Genomic DNA, 15,841 nt, shown 5'->3' on the forward strand with positions numbered 1-15,841 from the left:
CAAACCTTTTCTGGGTCCAAGACTATTTGATAGTTGCAAATTAATTTTATATTACAACAGAATCTCAGAGGAAAATGGACAGACTAAAAAAACCCAAACAAACTCTCAGTGAAAAAATCCTATTTAGAATTGGAGTAGAGTTCACACAGGGGAACACTCTGTGAGGAAAAATCAGAAGACAGTGCTAACACCAGAGGAGGATTAGCATCCTTGCTAAGCAGTTTTGAAAAGACAAGTAGTACTACTGGTACGAGGAGGCAGAAACATAGATGCTTAGGGAACTGCCAAAATGTAGATGCTGAGCAAGCTTAGGCACCTACAGGGTTCTGTGGCTGTTGAATGGGGGTTTTGTGAATCCCAGCGGGGTCCAATTCTGGGATTTAGGCATCTAAAAGTGGCAATTAGGCACCTAAGTCCTTTTGTGAATCTAGCCGTTAGTGGGATTTTCAAAAGCAGCTTGGTACCAACTCTCATGATTTTAATAGATGATAGGTATCCTAGTTCTCTGCAAAATGGCCATGCTAGCATTTCCCTACCTCACAGGGGTAATGTGAGGATAAATAATTAAAGACTGTCAGGTGCTCACATACTGCAGCAATCAGGGTCATGGGTACAATAGGTGCCAGATTGACATAAATAAATAATAAAAAAAAAATCAATGGCAGCTGAATGCAGGGAGAGCTTTTAGAATTGAGTCCATTAGGTGGCATCTTTTCTATTGCATCAATTATTTAACAAGAATAGCGGAGTACAACACAGAGTAGTGTAATTCATTAGCAGTAACCTTTTATATTTGCAGGGATACAGTTTTATTACGCTCTACTGTGAGCTTTCACAAAGTCCTTTTGACATCTTCATTCTCATGATGCTTCTGGTTAATTTAAAAGCAATTTTTGGAAGACAGTTTCAGGAACATTAAAGATGCAAAATGATCATGCAATGGAAGCTATTATTACCTTAGAGGTTGTTTGTAACTGAAATTCCTTGATTTGTATGGTAACTAATGGCACTATTCCATGGAGTGCCCATAAATGTACCATCTCAGTAAACAGATAGCTACTGCCTGGGAACACAGATATCACCTCCACTGACATTGTGCTTTTAAGGATATTGAAGCCTTTAAAAAACTTTTACCATGTATCTAATAAGCGATTATACTTCAAAGCTTAATGACCGTACCATCTTCTCACCATGAATTACAATGTGAAAAACCAAGCTGTGGAAGCACAGTGGGCCATGCACACAGGAGACTAGCTAATCCCCACCTCCCTTCTCAAGAATACTTCAACGGGAATGTCACACACAGCTCATCCTTCAAGAGGATGAGCCTGTACTTTGCATGTGGTTTAACTGTGTACACAGATCCTGTAGAGAACAAGTACAGTTTTATATACAATATATACCCACTCAATCTTGGACAGGCACACTCATTCCAAATGGACAGTTGGTAGTAGGGATGTGGCTGTCTCTGCACATCCCATCTGTTAATCTGTATGGTAGAGCCTCCTTCTGGTTTCTAGAATATGCCATTTCACTGCTTCTCAGGAACAGAGTGCCAAAGGGAGCAATAGAAGCAATGACATGGGGATTGGCTAATTGCTTACCTAGAGAAGCCCAGGCTTGCAGTTGTGTCTGGTCAGATTCCTACTGCAGCTTTACCTATATGTGGTACATCTTACCACCTAAATTTGGAGAGGGCTGTCATGCTGATTGCACTTTGGCCTCCAAGGAGGTGGATCCACAAAGGTACTTAGGCACATAAGTTCCATTTTGAGGCTTCACTGCAACTCACAAAACTCTTGCCAAACACTGTAGGTGCCTAAGGTTCTTCCTCTTGGGCATGTGCCCTGCCACCTCACTCTAGGTGTCCAGAGGTGTATCTCTCGCCTATGCCTCGGAACGATTCATGAACAAGGGGCAAGACAGGCATTTGGCCACCTAACTCAGAGGTAGCCTGCCAGATGGGGTCCCACTCAAAATCTGGCCAGAAATCAGGAGCCCACCTAACAACTTTTAGCCCAGTGGTTAAACCACTAATCTGGCATGTGGGAGATCCAGGTTCAATTCCCCCATCTCTGCCAAGAGTGGAGGGAGAGGATTTGAGCAAGGATTTCCCACACCTTTCCCACACTGACATATAGCACAGTCAAGTGAGTGGGTAGGGTCTCTCCTGTTGAAGCTGTTCCACTGTGGATAAATAAGAGAAATTAGAGCAGGGGGCAGGACCTAGGGTCTCCCACCTCCTGTGTGGGTGCCCTAATCACCAGGCTACAGAATCAGTTATTCTCTCCCTCTTTGGCCCAATGACTGCTCTGCTGTGGATAAATACTTAATAGTTCCCCCCCCGCATCAGCATGTCCTATAGCTCAGAGTTCATATCCCCTCTCCTCTCTAGCAGACAAGAGGTGATTGAACCTGGGTCTCCTGCATCCTAGATGAACGTTCTAACCACTGGGCTAAAAATCATAAAGGTGGACACCTCCTCTGACTGTTGTGTGTGGAAGGATTTAAGGGGGGGGGGACACCCCCTGCTCCTCCAGCCATGTTGTGTGGAACAAGGCAGGCACTAAAATCATTCCTGCACGAACCACTTTAGGCACCTAAACCAGCTGACTTCAGGAGATGGGTTCCTGTTTGTGGATCATTTTGAAAAAGAGGCTCTTACATCTGAAGGGAGGCACCTAACTTAGTGAGGGGGCAGGTATTAGCACACACCTGTCTCATAAGCATCTCCTATTGGCTAGCTTAGGTGGCTCCCCACTTAGCATGCTGGATGGATCAAATCGTGGTGTCGCCCAGGGGTAGGGTGACCAGATGTCCCGATAAAATCGGGACCGTCCCGATATCTAGGTGTTTGTCTCGCGTCCCACGCAATTCGTCCTGATATTTCGTGGTACTCTTTTTTTCCCCCTCCGCCGGCGGCAGTCCACTTTTTTTTTTTTTTTGGCTCCGCTGGTGACCCCCCGCCCATGTGTCCCGATATTTTCTTCCTCTCATCTGGTCTGTACTGGGACCAGTGCTGTTCAACATGTTCATAAATGATTTGGAAAAAAGGGGTAAACAGTGAGGTGGCAAAATTTGCAGGATGATACAAAACAACTCAAAATAGTTAAGTCCCAGGCAGACTGTGAAGAGCTACAAAAGGATCTCGCAAAACTGGGTGACTGCGCAACAAAATGGCAGATGAAATTCAATGTTGATAAATGCAAAGTAATGCACATTGGAAAACATAATCCCAACTATACATATAAAATGATGGGGTCTAAATTAACTGTTAACCACTCAAGAAAGAGATCTTGGAGTCATTGTGGATAGTTCTCTGAAACATCCACTCAGTGTGCAGTGGCAGTCAAAAAAGCTAACAGACTGTTGGGAATCATTAAGAAAGGGATAGATAATAAGACAGAAAATGCATATTGCCGCTATATAAATCCATAGTATGCCCACATCTTGAATACTGCGTGCAGATGTGGTCAGCCCGTCTCAAAAAAGATATATTGGACTTGGAAATGTTTCCGAAAAGGGCAACAAAAATGAGTAGGGGCATGGAATGGCTGCCGTATGAGGAGAGATTAATAAAACTGGGACTTTTCAGCTTGGAAAAGAGCTGACTAAGGGGGGATATGATAGAGGTCTATAAAATCATGACTAGTGTGGAGAAAGTAAATAAGGAAGTGTTATTTACTCCTTCTCATAACACAAGAACTAGGGGCCACCAAATGAAATTAATAGGCAACAGGTTTAAAATAAACAAAAGGAAGTATTTTTTCACACAACGCAGTCAACCTGTGGAACTCCTTGCCAGAGGATGTTGTGAAGACCAAGACTATAACAGGGTTCAAAAAAGAACTAGATAAATTCATGGAGGCTAGGTCCAGCAATTGCTATTAGCCAGGATGGGCAGAGATGGTGTCCCTAGCCACTGCTTGCCAGAAGCTGGGAATGGGTCACATGGGAGGGATCACTTGATGATTACCTATTCTGTTAATACCCTCTGGGGCACCTGGCATTGGCCACTGTCAGAAGACAGGATACTGGGCTAGATGGACCTTTGGTCTGACCCAGTATTGCTGTTTTTATGTTCTTATTGTAAGATGCCTGTCTCTACCCATTCATCAGACCGAGAGCCCACATGCCTAACTCAGGCTTTATGGATCGCAGTATTGTTTCTGTGATTTTTCTAGGTGCCTTGATGTGGAGTGTTGCAATGCTTAAGTGACTAGATGATTTAACTCTAGTGAGCACGTATTTCTTTGCTACACTAAGCATTCACCCTTGGGTGAGATCGATCCCCGGAGCAGAAGGGCAAGTAGGACTGAAGTGGTGTATAGATTTTATGCTGGCCTTCTGCACAGAGATGCATTTCAACAATAAAGAGGGGAACTAAATAGAGGTGTAGTAGAAGGGGAAAGAAGAAAACAGCAAAAAGCCCCAAAAGCTCTTTGAACTGTTGAGACATGGGTGGTGTTTTTTTTGCTTCTGCTTATTCTTTCTGAATTATACCAGATGAAGCAGAGCACATGCACTTTTGCCAGTGAATCAGCATACGGACCTATTGATTCAACCAGCTAGGCAGACAAAGGCAGGATTCGGTTAATTGTTTTCCAGTTGATGCTTGAGACATCATTGTTTCTTGCTACTAGCTGATCATTTTTCAAGCAGAGCTTGGAGATGGAAGATACTGTAGCAGAATCACAACCTCTGAGCTGTGTTAACTGAGATAACAGCTGGGCCACTTATATATGTTTTGTTGGGCCTGATTGGGGTAGTGTAATAGGAAGGCTTAAAATCACCTGTGGGCTGTTTGGTCTCAGCTTACAAATATAAAAGCCTCAGTTGAGATGTGCATCTATTGAAATCTGGGAGGTGGGCTGGCACAAGCAGACTTGTGTGTGAAGGCCCCTCTCCCAGCCTAAGGGGAGGTGGTACTGGACCTGGGTTTCAAATAATTACAGGGGACAACTAATAAATAACAGGATCAGGAGTAAGAGTCACAGGTACAAAAATCAGGGTACTTAGTGCAGGGTTAGCAGTACCTTTAATTAAGAGACCCATCCCTGAAACTGCTTTTCCCAAGAGATACTGTATTTTTCAGCAGTTTTGTAGAAAGAGGCATCCACCAGAATCATTTTCCTTTGTTAGGTTTTTTTTTTTCCTGGAGGAATTCCCCAGAGATTTTTTTTCTTCCTGGAAGAGACACTAACTTGTGGGACAATATTTCTGATGAATTTTCATGAAATTCTCACGTCAGTATGGGATGGGTCCTAATCTTTTGTCTGCCTAGTTTACTCTACATCTGGTTTATGTTTGTTTTTAAAGAAAAACTCAACCAGCAAAGTCTGGCCAATATAGGACTTAATCAGCATATTGCAGCTATTTTAAACAGCTTTGGATAAAACACCAGTATTTGAGAATCATGGCTGATGATACAGCTGAAGCCAACCCAATGATCATTTCTACCAGCCAATTTGAATCTTGGCAGGGAACTCATTGATTAAAGGTATGCTTTTTCCCTGGAAGGTTAATAGAGGCTGCATCCTGGATTAAAATGCTATTTTTTAGTGATAGCTGATTTTGTGATCCACAGAACAAAATACCATGAGAGATGTGCTAGGCAAACATTCCATCTCCCTACACAACTTCTAATGATAGAAGGTATAAAGAATCAAATCAGTTAGCATATTTTTTGTATCTTTTCCAACTGCTATTGTAATAAGGCAATGGATATACATGGCTTTGCTCCAGCTGGATGGGGTACACTTGTTTGAAATAAGACTGGCTATTTTTGCTTTAAATACACAAGTGGTTCTAGAGAGTGGATTGTGGTGTGGATAAATAAGGCAAATGCAGCAGATAAGCTTCTTAGCAAAAGAGACGCTATCCAAATTGTGTGTAAGAGACCGTGCCACCTGCGTACGGTGTAAAGAAGCTGGTTAGAGGTGAAGGAACACACACCTAGATGTATGAGGTAGGAAAGATTTCTCCTATGAGTTATCCATCCCCGTAGGAAGACTTTGTGCTAACCTTTGTTGATAAAAGTCAATGGAGCGACACTGATTTACCCCAGCTGACTATCTTCCCAACAATGTTTGGCTAATATGGAGAAAGCTACAGCAATGTAATCATACAACCATTTAGATGCACATCTAAACTACACGGAACCCTCAAATCTTTTGATATTTGTTCCTCACTTCTGCAAAACAGTAGCCTATCATGCATGCCTTCATTAAAACAGAAAAAGGCACTAAGCCATAAAAGTACAGATGAATATCTACTCTATTACAGTTCTATCCTACTGAATATCTATTTGCTGGGAACTGACACCTGGAAACCTGTATGCAGTGTTATTGTAGCTGTGTTGGTCTCTCTCATATCCTGGGACAAGGTGGACAAGGTAATATCTTTTATTGGACCAACTTCAGTTGGCGAGTGAGACAAACTTTTGAGCTTACACAGATCTGAAGAAGAGCTCTCTGTAAGCTCAAAAGCTTGTCTCTCTCACCAGCAGAAGTTGGTCCAATAAAAGATATTACCTCACCCATCTTGTCTACCTGGAAATGGGGATGTTTTCAGGATCTGGTGCTAGTCTGGATTATTTGACAGCTGATTCTTCGGGTTAGTAACTAGCAGCATCACTTGAGACCAGTTAATTGGAAGTTTACAGACATGGATTCCAGAACTATTTGTAAATTATTCCCCAATTACATTTTTGGTCGTTCTACCAAACTGCCAGATTTAGGTATGAATTGAAAAGCAATTTGAGATTCATCCAAACTGTGCTTTTAATTAAATGAGTAACTCACTGGTATGGGCTTCTCTGTTTATCATCGGGGGTAGAGAGAAAATTAATTATATGTTCCAGTGTTTAGATTCCTTCCTCCCCCCAGGAATCGTATAACTAGCCTGTGATTTTCCTACAACCCCTGTGTAGGGGGTAGCATGGTGCTGCCCTGACTGAAGAGCAGTGCAGGGAAGCAATTTCTTCCATGTTCCACCTTACCCTAGAGAAGTTGTCACGACTGCTCCTTAGGGTCTCCCACAATACAAATAAATAAGGGGGAATTGACAGCATTATTATGTACCTGTGCAACCACATAGACCAAGACACACTCCAGACCATAATCAGAGGAAGCCAAAGTTTACTGGTGACTTAAGCTTTTTGAAGTAGTATCTCAGCTCCGACTAGACAAACTTATCCAGAGAGGGAAAAAACTATGTAAAAATATCCAGTTAATCCCACAGGTGTAAACCCATTAGGGATTGTTATTAAATGTCACCTCTGTTGTTACTCAGCACCACAAGAAGAGCATTATTGAAATAAACAAACTCCACCACAGTAAGATTCTTTATCTAAAGCTTCTGTGTCTAAATATACCTAAAGATTTAGGTGCCTAAATATTAGCCCCCACGTTTGAAAATTTTAGCCTCAGTGTGACAGTGGGGTAAACATACAAGTCTAAATTTTGCTCTTACTCCAGTGTAAATATATAAAAACTCCATATTTTACACCAGTGTAACAGACTAGAATTTGTCCCACATTTCCCAGAGTCGTTAAAGAAACAGCTTGCTGGATGTTGATACACAACCATTTTCTGGAGCTCTAGTGCTATGAGCAGCTGTGCTGTGCTTTGGCTCCCCAGACTAATATCCCTGTTGAGATTCATAACTGGAACAATCAGTACAAATTGTAATTCAAAGTAGCCTAGGATAAATGTATCCTGTGTATTGCCCACTCATCTTCTCTCCTAACAAGGAAATAAAACACCCCACTTCTAGATCCTAAACCTTCCTGGCCTCTTAGAAGCCAGAAATGATAGATATGTGCATTAAGCTCTATAGTAAAGTGTACATTTAAGCCAGGTGTTTATTGAGGAAAGCTTAATTACCTCAGTAGAAATCTCATTAACACTGGGCACTGTCACAGTTCATGGCAACTACACCTGTATTTCCCCCTTTTTGGTCTAGCAGGACACCCGCTCTGGGCTACAGGCTCCTGAACGGTCACCTCTCTCGGTTAGAGACCCACAACTCTCTCCTGCCTGACCGGGGTTTTTCCAGGCTGCACCGTTCCCTGCCTATACTGATTTTTCCAGCAAGTCAGACTGGCTAAGCAGGCCTTTTCCCAAGAGGCTGTAAACAGTATAACTGCCTAGAGGTATAAATTACCACACATTTTCTAAACATGCACATGTATTCTTAATGTGAAAGCATTGGAGAGAAAACATTAAAACAGAAGAACCTACATGCATGCTAATAAGCATGCCAGCGATCACCCCAACTCCAACAAGGACTCTGGCAGGTATTGCAAACCCCACCAAGGGTTTTTTCTGTGGTTACAAGTTCTTAACCACCTGTGTTCAGAACAACCATGTCCATGCATTTGAGTCACTCCTTTATGCTGTTTGGGCCTCAGATGCTGTCTTCATGTAACAGATGATCAGCAGCCAAAAGGCAAAGCTTCAAAAGGCTGAGTTCTTTCATAACCAGAGAGGGTACGCTTCCTAGGATTTACATTAGTCACGTCTCCCCACAGCGACATTACATACAATCCCACAATATATAAACATTTTCATTTTAAAAACAATTAATTTTTAACACTGTAAGTAATTCCTTATGGAATTAAATTAATCCAATAAGGTTTGTCCAGCATATTGCAGGAAATTACCATGTGTGTCAGTCACCATTACAAACTCAATTTACCAGCAGTTGCAGACCCATGGTATCTGAGATAGTTAATTTGTATTCTAGCTCAAATGCTGTGCTATAGAAACTCTTGTTGAATGTAGATTTTTGATGGTTTAGTGTAATGGAATAGGGTAGTATCCTTTTAAATGATTGGAGTCCTTTAGTGGCCCTCAGCCTCCTATGTTTGAGAAGCCACCATAACCTCGCCAGAGCGGCAATGTATATGGAGCTAGGGCTTGCATGTCACATGTAGTTGACAAACATGCCTGTTTAGTACCCACTATGCCCGTGTGGTTCCTTCATGTGAAGTATGTTATGTAAAGAAGACAAATAGCAACCCTTGTAGTAAATATAACCTATGTTCCCTTCCCACCCATTCAGCTCAAATACCTGTGAATCCAATGGGTGCTGTAGGGTGATGGGTTCCCTTGAGAGGGGAAAGCAGGAATCTAGATGCTGGATTTCAGCACAAGACTTTCTTAACCTTCCTCATCAGGTGTGGCTATTACCCTCACTCTGCTGATCTGACTAAATGTCACTCCCCAATATTATGGAAGCACTGCTCTCCAGCACTTCATCTGCCTGCTCTCTAAACAGCTCTCTGTCCCATAGTCTTTGGCCTCCAAAATATAGGTTCCCCCAAACTCCGTTTGTCTCTTTAGAACTCCACTAGTGCTCTTTGCATAGCAGTGGAGAGGGAAAGAATATTATTCATAGTGACCTGCCCCCACCTTCTTCTTTCCCCTTTCTCAACTCTTCTCTCCTTTCTTTCACCTAATCCTTCTCTCAGATGCTGGTTATAACTGAGGAGTGAAAAGGAATATGGTTAGTTTTAAACTAGAGCCTAGTGTGCCTAGATTCCCGGATAGGTGAGTTCATGTATATATTCCAAGAATCAGAGGTGAAAACTTTCAAACTTGGGTGCCTAAAACTAGGCACCTAAATCCATATTTAAGCACATGAAAATCAGGCTATTTTTATTAAGGAGTGTAAGCCACCTCCATCTCCATCGATTTCAGCTTTGGAGCTTATGGTTGTTCAGCACTTCTGAAACATAAGGCCACCTTTATTTAGGTGAGTAACTCTAAATTTAGGAGCCTACTTTTACACATCGAGGCTTGAAATTTGTACCAAAATAAATAAGCCTCCTAGCCAGGAGGTTACATGTAACACTAAGAATCCTGGCTGGCTTCATTTCAGTATGATGGAAATGTATAGCCTTAAGTATTATAATTCTTTGAGATTTCTAAAGTCAGCTAGGGGAATAGTCACACAATTCCCACAACAGTAACGCGAGTCAGTAGCCATTAGTTCAGAATAATGAGATGGCAGTAAACAATGACTGGAATTCACAATTTTAAAAATAAATTCTCTGTCCTGGCTATCCCTTGATTGATTAGTGTAACATGGAAAGTTCTGCTTTGTCTAGCAACAGCTTTTAATTAGACCTGGTTGGAAAATTTTCTTTGAAAGATTTTGCCTTTGGAAAATGCAATTTCAACAAAACCTACATTTTTCAGGAAGTCCTATTTCAATGAAATTTCATCTTTTGAAAAAAACAAACCACTGGATAGTTTTCAAATGTTGAAACATTCCCTTTCAGCACTTTCAGTATGAAAAGTTTTGATTTTTGTTTTGAGATGAAACATTTCGATTGACCCGTTTTTTTATTTTTACAGAATTGTTTTATGAAAAATGGGACTTTAAAAAAATCTCAATTTTCATGTGATGGAAGTGTTTTCTGACCAGCTCAACTTCTAATCATAAAGCTTTGATGTTAATTTCGCAATCCCAGATGGCAATTTGATTTATTTCTTGTTCTGATCACACAAAAATGCTGCTGATAGTCATGTTTCATAATTCTGTAGCAGTCTTTCCATGTCAACTAGTCACATAATTGGATTTAAAGAGCATATTTAGGATACCCTAAATTGTTGTATACTGAATAAGCATGTAATCGTATAACTTTAACCCTTGTCCTTCCATATCCCCATCTCCCTCTAATGGGTAATCACTCATGTGTTGTGCCACATCTCCTTTTAGATTTAATCTTTGAGGTAGTGACCAGGTATTTGTTATATAAAGTACTTAGCACACATTGGGTGCTGTAAAAATGTTTTTACAAGAGATGCTCAGATTCACATATGAAAGGACAATAAAGGGTGTGAGTGGGAGAATTAGATGGCAATGGGATATGAAGCTGTTCACTCTAGGCTACTGGTTCAGTTTTGGCCTATGTCAATAATGAAAGTCCTAACTATCTGATGGTGGTTCAGTGGCTCATGTGAACTGAATTGGTGGTCTTGCCCCATTTCCTTGTGCATGACTGCACACCACAAAATACTGCAGCATAACTGGCATCCTTGTTGGCAGTTTCAGTAGGCAGGTCAAGGACTGAGGAGGCATTTGAGACAAATTACCCTCCTAAACTTAGAGGTGATCCTTTCAGGTCAGGATTGAAGATTGATTGGACATGGCAAAGAAGTCAGTGGCCCAGCTTTACCTGTTATGCAGCTAGACAGAGAATCTTTAGTCTCTAGGGTTGTCAATCTAGCACACTTCATAAAATTCCCTTGTAAAAGAGTACCAGAGGGGTAGCTGTGTTAGTCTGGATCTGTAAAAAGCGACAAAGAGTCCTGTGGCACCTTATAGACTAACAGATATATTGGAGCATAAGCTTTCGTGGGTGAATACCCATTTCGTCAGACGCATGACGATGTGTCCCATACAAACTTAAAAAAAACCCCACCCAGTCATTTATAGCTTCCCAAAAATCTGTTCCAAGGCGCAGCTCTTACCTCAAACTCTGGGTGACCAAAAGATTCCGTCACAGAGTCTTTCTATCAGTTCCTAGGAGTTGACCCACTCTGGGGTTCAGTTTACAGCTGTCCTGCCCAGAGACGGCTCCCTTGTAGATTTCCCAGAGTCAGCCTCCTCTATCCGAATTGCTCCGCGTTCTTTATATCAAGCATCAGCCGCTTCCCTGTGCCAGGTGTTCTGGTTGGCTCACCTAGGAAGTCTGCTCCAGGCTTCAAGACTGCTGAAAGGCAGCTCCCTCATTCCCTCTTACTCTTTGCTTTCTCACAGATATCTATTTTACAGTATGTATGTGACCCTGGGAGCCCTCAGTGCCAACTGGCAGGGAGCCCAACATACCATAATGCCCATCAGGCTTGACACACTCTTTGCCCCAACGTGCTGTAATAATCTGTATCTAACAGGTATTGTGTGAAGTATCATATGCAAACTGGTAACACGCTGGTCCTGAAAACCAACTCTCTCCCTCTTGCTTACTTTTACTACAACCCATCTTAGTGCTGTGTATTATGGTGGAAAGCATAACCACAGCTGACATAACAAGCTATTGTGCGTAGGGGCTGGCTCTTTGGAGACAGTGAATTTGGTGTTACCTCTGTGAGGGTCTAGTAACTGGGACTGGATGCTGCAGGGGAGATGGTTTCGGGGAAACTTGGGACCTGAAAGGATTGCCTGGGTCACCCTGTACGGAGTAACTGGGCTGATGACAACTTTGCTGGACTTTTATGCTGTGGGATCTGAACCATAGCTGCACAGCCTAAAGGTACCCAAGGTTACAGGACAGGCAGTGACAGAACCCTTTACGGGCCGACGAGAGGGGGGGGAAGCTGGTACAAATTACCGGGGCCCGGCGGTCCGGAAGGGGGCCCGGGGCCTGGCTTCCCGCCCCCCCTCGTCGGCCCTGTTTAGCCGGTCCGCCCTTGCTGGGGGGCCCGAAAATTTTTTTTCACCAGGGCCCGAACCCGCTCTTGGCGGCCCTGCTGGTCTGGGTGAACTTCCAAAGTGTCAGTGTATTAAAGGTTATAATCACCTACAATGGGTGATCAACCTATTCTCCTTTGTTTGTGAACAAAGGATTTTATGTATAGGAAAAGAAATCTGAGAACACTGCAGACTCACATACTTATTGTGAGGCTGGCAACAGCACTTATAAAGTCTAGCACATGTAGGCATCTATTTTGGCAGTTTCCTTCAGGACTGAAACAAACAAGCTTTCATATGACACAAAAACAGTATTTTGTACTTTGTAGGGCTTGATTTTGGAGAGCAAGTGTCTTATTGAAGAAGAAAAGGTGCAGTATTTCAATTATAGGAAATGTTCGGGAAGTCATCAACCACATCATTTTCTCCAGTTAAGTGTCCCCATGATCTTGAATAGCAAACATTTAACAAAGGGATACTACTACTTCTGTATTTGCCTTTGAGATGGGTGGCCCAGTGAATTAGTGCACTAGCTCTTCACCTTTGGATACACTGGTTGCAGTGATTGTTTAGATCACAGGTAAAAATTAGTTTGATGGGCTCATCTGACTCCCTAGTTGTATAATAAAATCACTGCACAATATTTACTTTATTGCATCTGGGGGAATTTGGAAACCAAGGAAAAATATCAGAATAAAACTCATATGTTCATTGCATGCAAACACAAAAATTAGATAAAAAACATAAAATGCCCTTTCAGGAAGGTGGCAACATAACACTTTTTATTCTTAGAATATAGAACAATAACACACAGTGACCAAACAGAGAGAGACAAAGCAGGCTGCTCCATAAGGCAGAGAGGCACAGCTCAGTCCACTTTGTTGTAGGTTGGCTTTTGCTAAATCACTGCTGCTCCCAGATCATGTTGCTTCTCTAAAGAGCCCCCTAGCCTTCAAATAGGATCAAGAATATCCCCCACATGTAAAGTGCTGTCTTGCAAATCCAGCCCAGTCCTCAATATACCACAAAACCAAAATAACTACATTACAACAAGAAAGCATCTACAATATTACTAACAATGATCAATAACCTCACTACATCTGATGGTGCTCACTTTTACACACTATGTTGCTGTGGTTGCCTGTAGACTTTCTAAAATTTTACAGTAAAATTTATTATTTTAATCAGATTTTTTCCCAAGAAAAAGCATGACAGCCCCTTCTTTAACTCTCCAAATATTCTATATTCAGCAATACTCATATATGTAGCCTGCCTAGAGGTCAAGATGACAAATGCATTCTCTGGGAGGCAGAAGTCTAGGAGTAATCATCCCTGCTTTGGCCCAGTCCTAAAGTGACACTACCTAGAATGTTTACAGAAAACGTGACAATGGTTAGGCAGCTGGTGCACTGAGATCACTGCCTGTCATGCTAACTATTATTGCCTCATTGTCTCCTGGTGCTCTCATCTGCCTATCTGAACCCACCAGTGGTCACTTGTCTTAGATTGTAAGTGCTTTGGGGTAGGGACCATCTTTAGGTTACATGTTTGTACAGCACCTACCACAACAGGGCCCTGGTCTGCGACTGGGGTTCCCAGGCACTATGATAAACAAATAATAAATATGAATACTAATAACAATAGGTCAGAAATCATTTTGTATCAGAAATTATTCTAGTGTCTTTAATTGTGTTAGGAGATAGGACTGCATCACACAAAGAGTAAGTATAAAAGGTAAGAAAGCAACATTAAACTGATCTGTGAACTTATCAGTGTTATACTTCAAAAATGCTAACAAAATTTCTTAGAAACCCCAAATTTTGGTTACTCTTTCTTGTCTGTAGCTATACCAATTAAAGGCCTGATCCTTCACCACAGAAGTCAATGAGAGCTTTACCATTGACTTCAATTGGTGTGGAATCAGACCCTAAGTACATGACCAGTAATAGGCAAGGACATGTTAACAGAACATGGGCCCTGATCCAAAGCCAGTCAAGGAGTAGAGGCAACGCCCAGTCAGAAGCAGGCACTGATAGTAACAAGGTAATACTGATAGTGAATAGTGAGCTATGGGGGAGCAGCAGTGGGGAATCTAAACTTAAGTTTAAAGTACAGGTAGTCTGAAAAATATCCTGTAGACTGGGGAACATTGGCTATCATGATACCAAGAGAGCGAACAATGTCTAAAGTGTAACCCTTAAAGAGAGTGTAGCCTTAAGACATATGCAGAAGCAGGTTCATCAGATCAAGAGATTTATGCCCCAGAATTGTCTCTTAAAAAAAACCATTTTAAGAAATCTTCTATGAATAATTTCCCCCCCACACACAATTTAAAGAACCTTACATTACCTACAGCAAAACACACATGCATCTGGAGAAAGTGAGACACTAGAAGGTAGCATGGCAAAAGAGATATACAAACTAGAAGATGTAGCATGAAAAGAACAGAGATTCTGGCAGGGTTTTTAATTATGAAATACTACTATCACATAATATCTTGAAAAAAAAAATTAGGCACTCCGATTTCTGGTCTGCCAAGTTTTTAACAGTAGATTAGTTTGGTGGATGACGAGTCTTCAGGCATCTGTCCTCTGGAGCTCATAAATTCAACAGTACACGTGTTAAGGCTTCAGACTTTCTGAGTTCCTAGAAGCAGTTCTTAGGAGCTCTAAGGGAGTTTAGGAGCTTTAGTCCGTGGTGCACATAAACTAAACACCACCTGAATAACGACCAACAGAGATGACACTTAAAACTAATTACAATCATAAATAGACTCCCGTGATGTGCTGGAGGTCAGACTAGATGATCATGGTGGTCCCTTCTGGCCTTAAAGTCGGAGACTTCACTGAGAGTATACCAAATAATTCTCAGAACCACAGCCCACTATTGATGGTGCAAGAATGTAAGGAAGAATACAACATATGCTAACTGTCCTTATACAGTAGAACTGGCAAGAAAAATTGTCGACAATTGAAGTCATTCTAGGCAAGAACACTTTGATGACTCAAATTGTGTGCCCTTTCAGTGACTACTCAGAGTGACTTTACATAACCTTTATGAATGATGGCAATGACTGCGGCTAAATGTGTCATTCTCTGATGTAGAGAGGAAATGATGGAAGTCCATCTACTCGCACTTAATGGCTGAAGTCAATGACAGAATTTGCATTGGCAGAGAAATGGCGTTCTAGCTACACTATAAATTCAGATGTGTATTGTGAGGAGAAAAGCTCATGAATCTTCAAGTGACATTCTTCCCCCCACCCCCTGCATGTTCATTAGACAGTAGAGAGAAATAAACGTTAACAAAAACAGAGGTCTTGAGTAGTCTCACCATAAATACCTCCTCATCTCACTGTTTGACTTTCAGTACCTTGAATCTTGTGATATTTTAATTTTATAAGTTTTCTCCAACTGCT

Source organism: Terrapene carolina, unplaced genomic scaffold (assembly GCF_002925995.2).
Source record: "Terrapene carolina triunguis isolate 2854851 unplaced genomic scaffold, T_m_triunguis-2.0 Scaffold179, whole genome shotgun sequence".
Classification (NCBI taxonomy): Eukaryota; Metazoa; Chordata; order Testudines; family Emydidae; genus Terrapene; species Terrapene triunguis.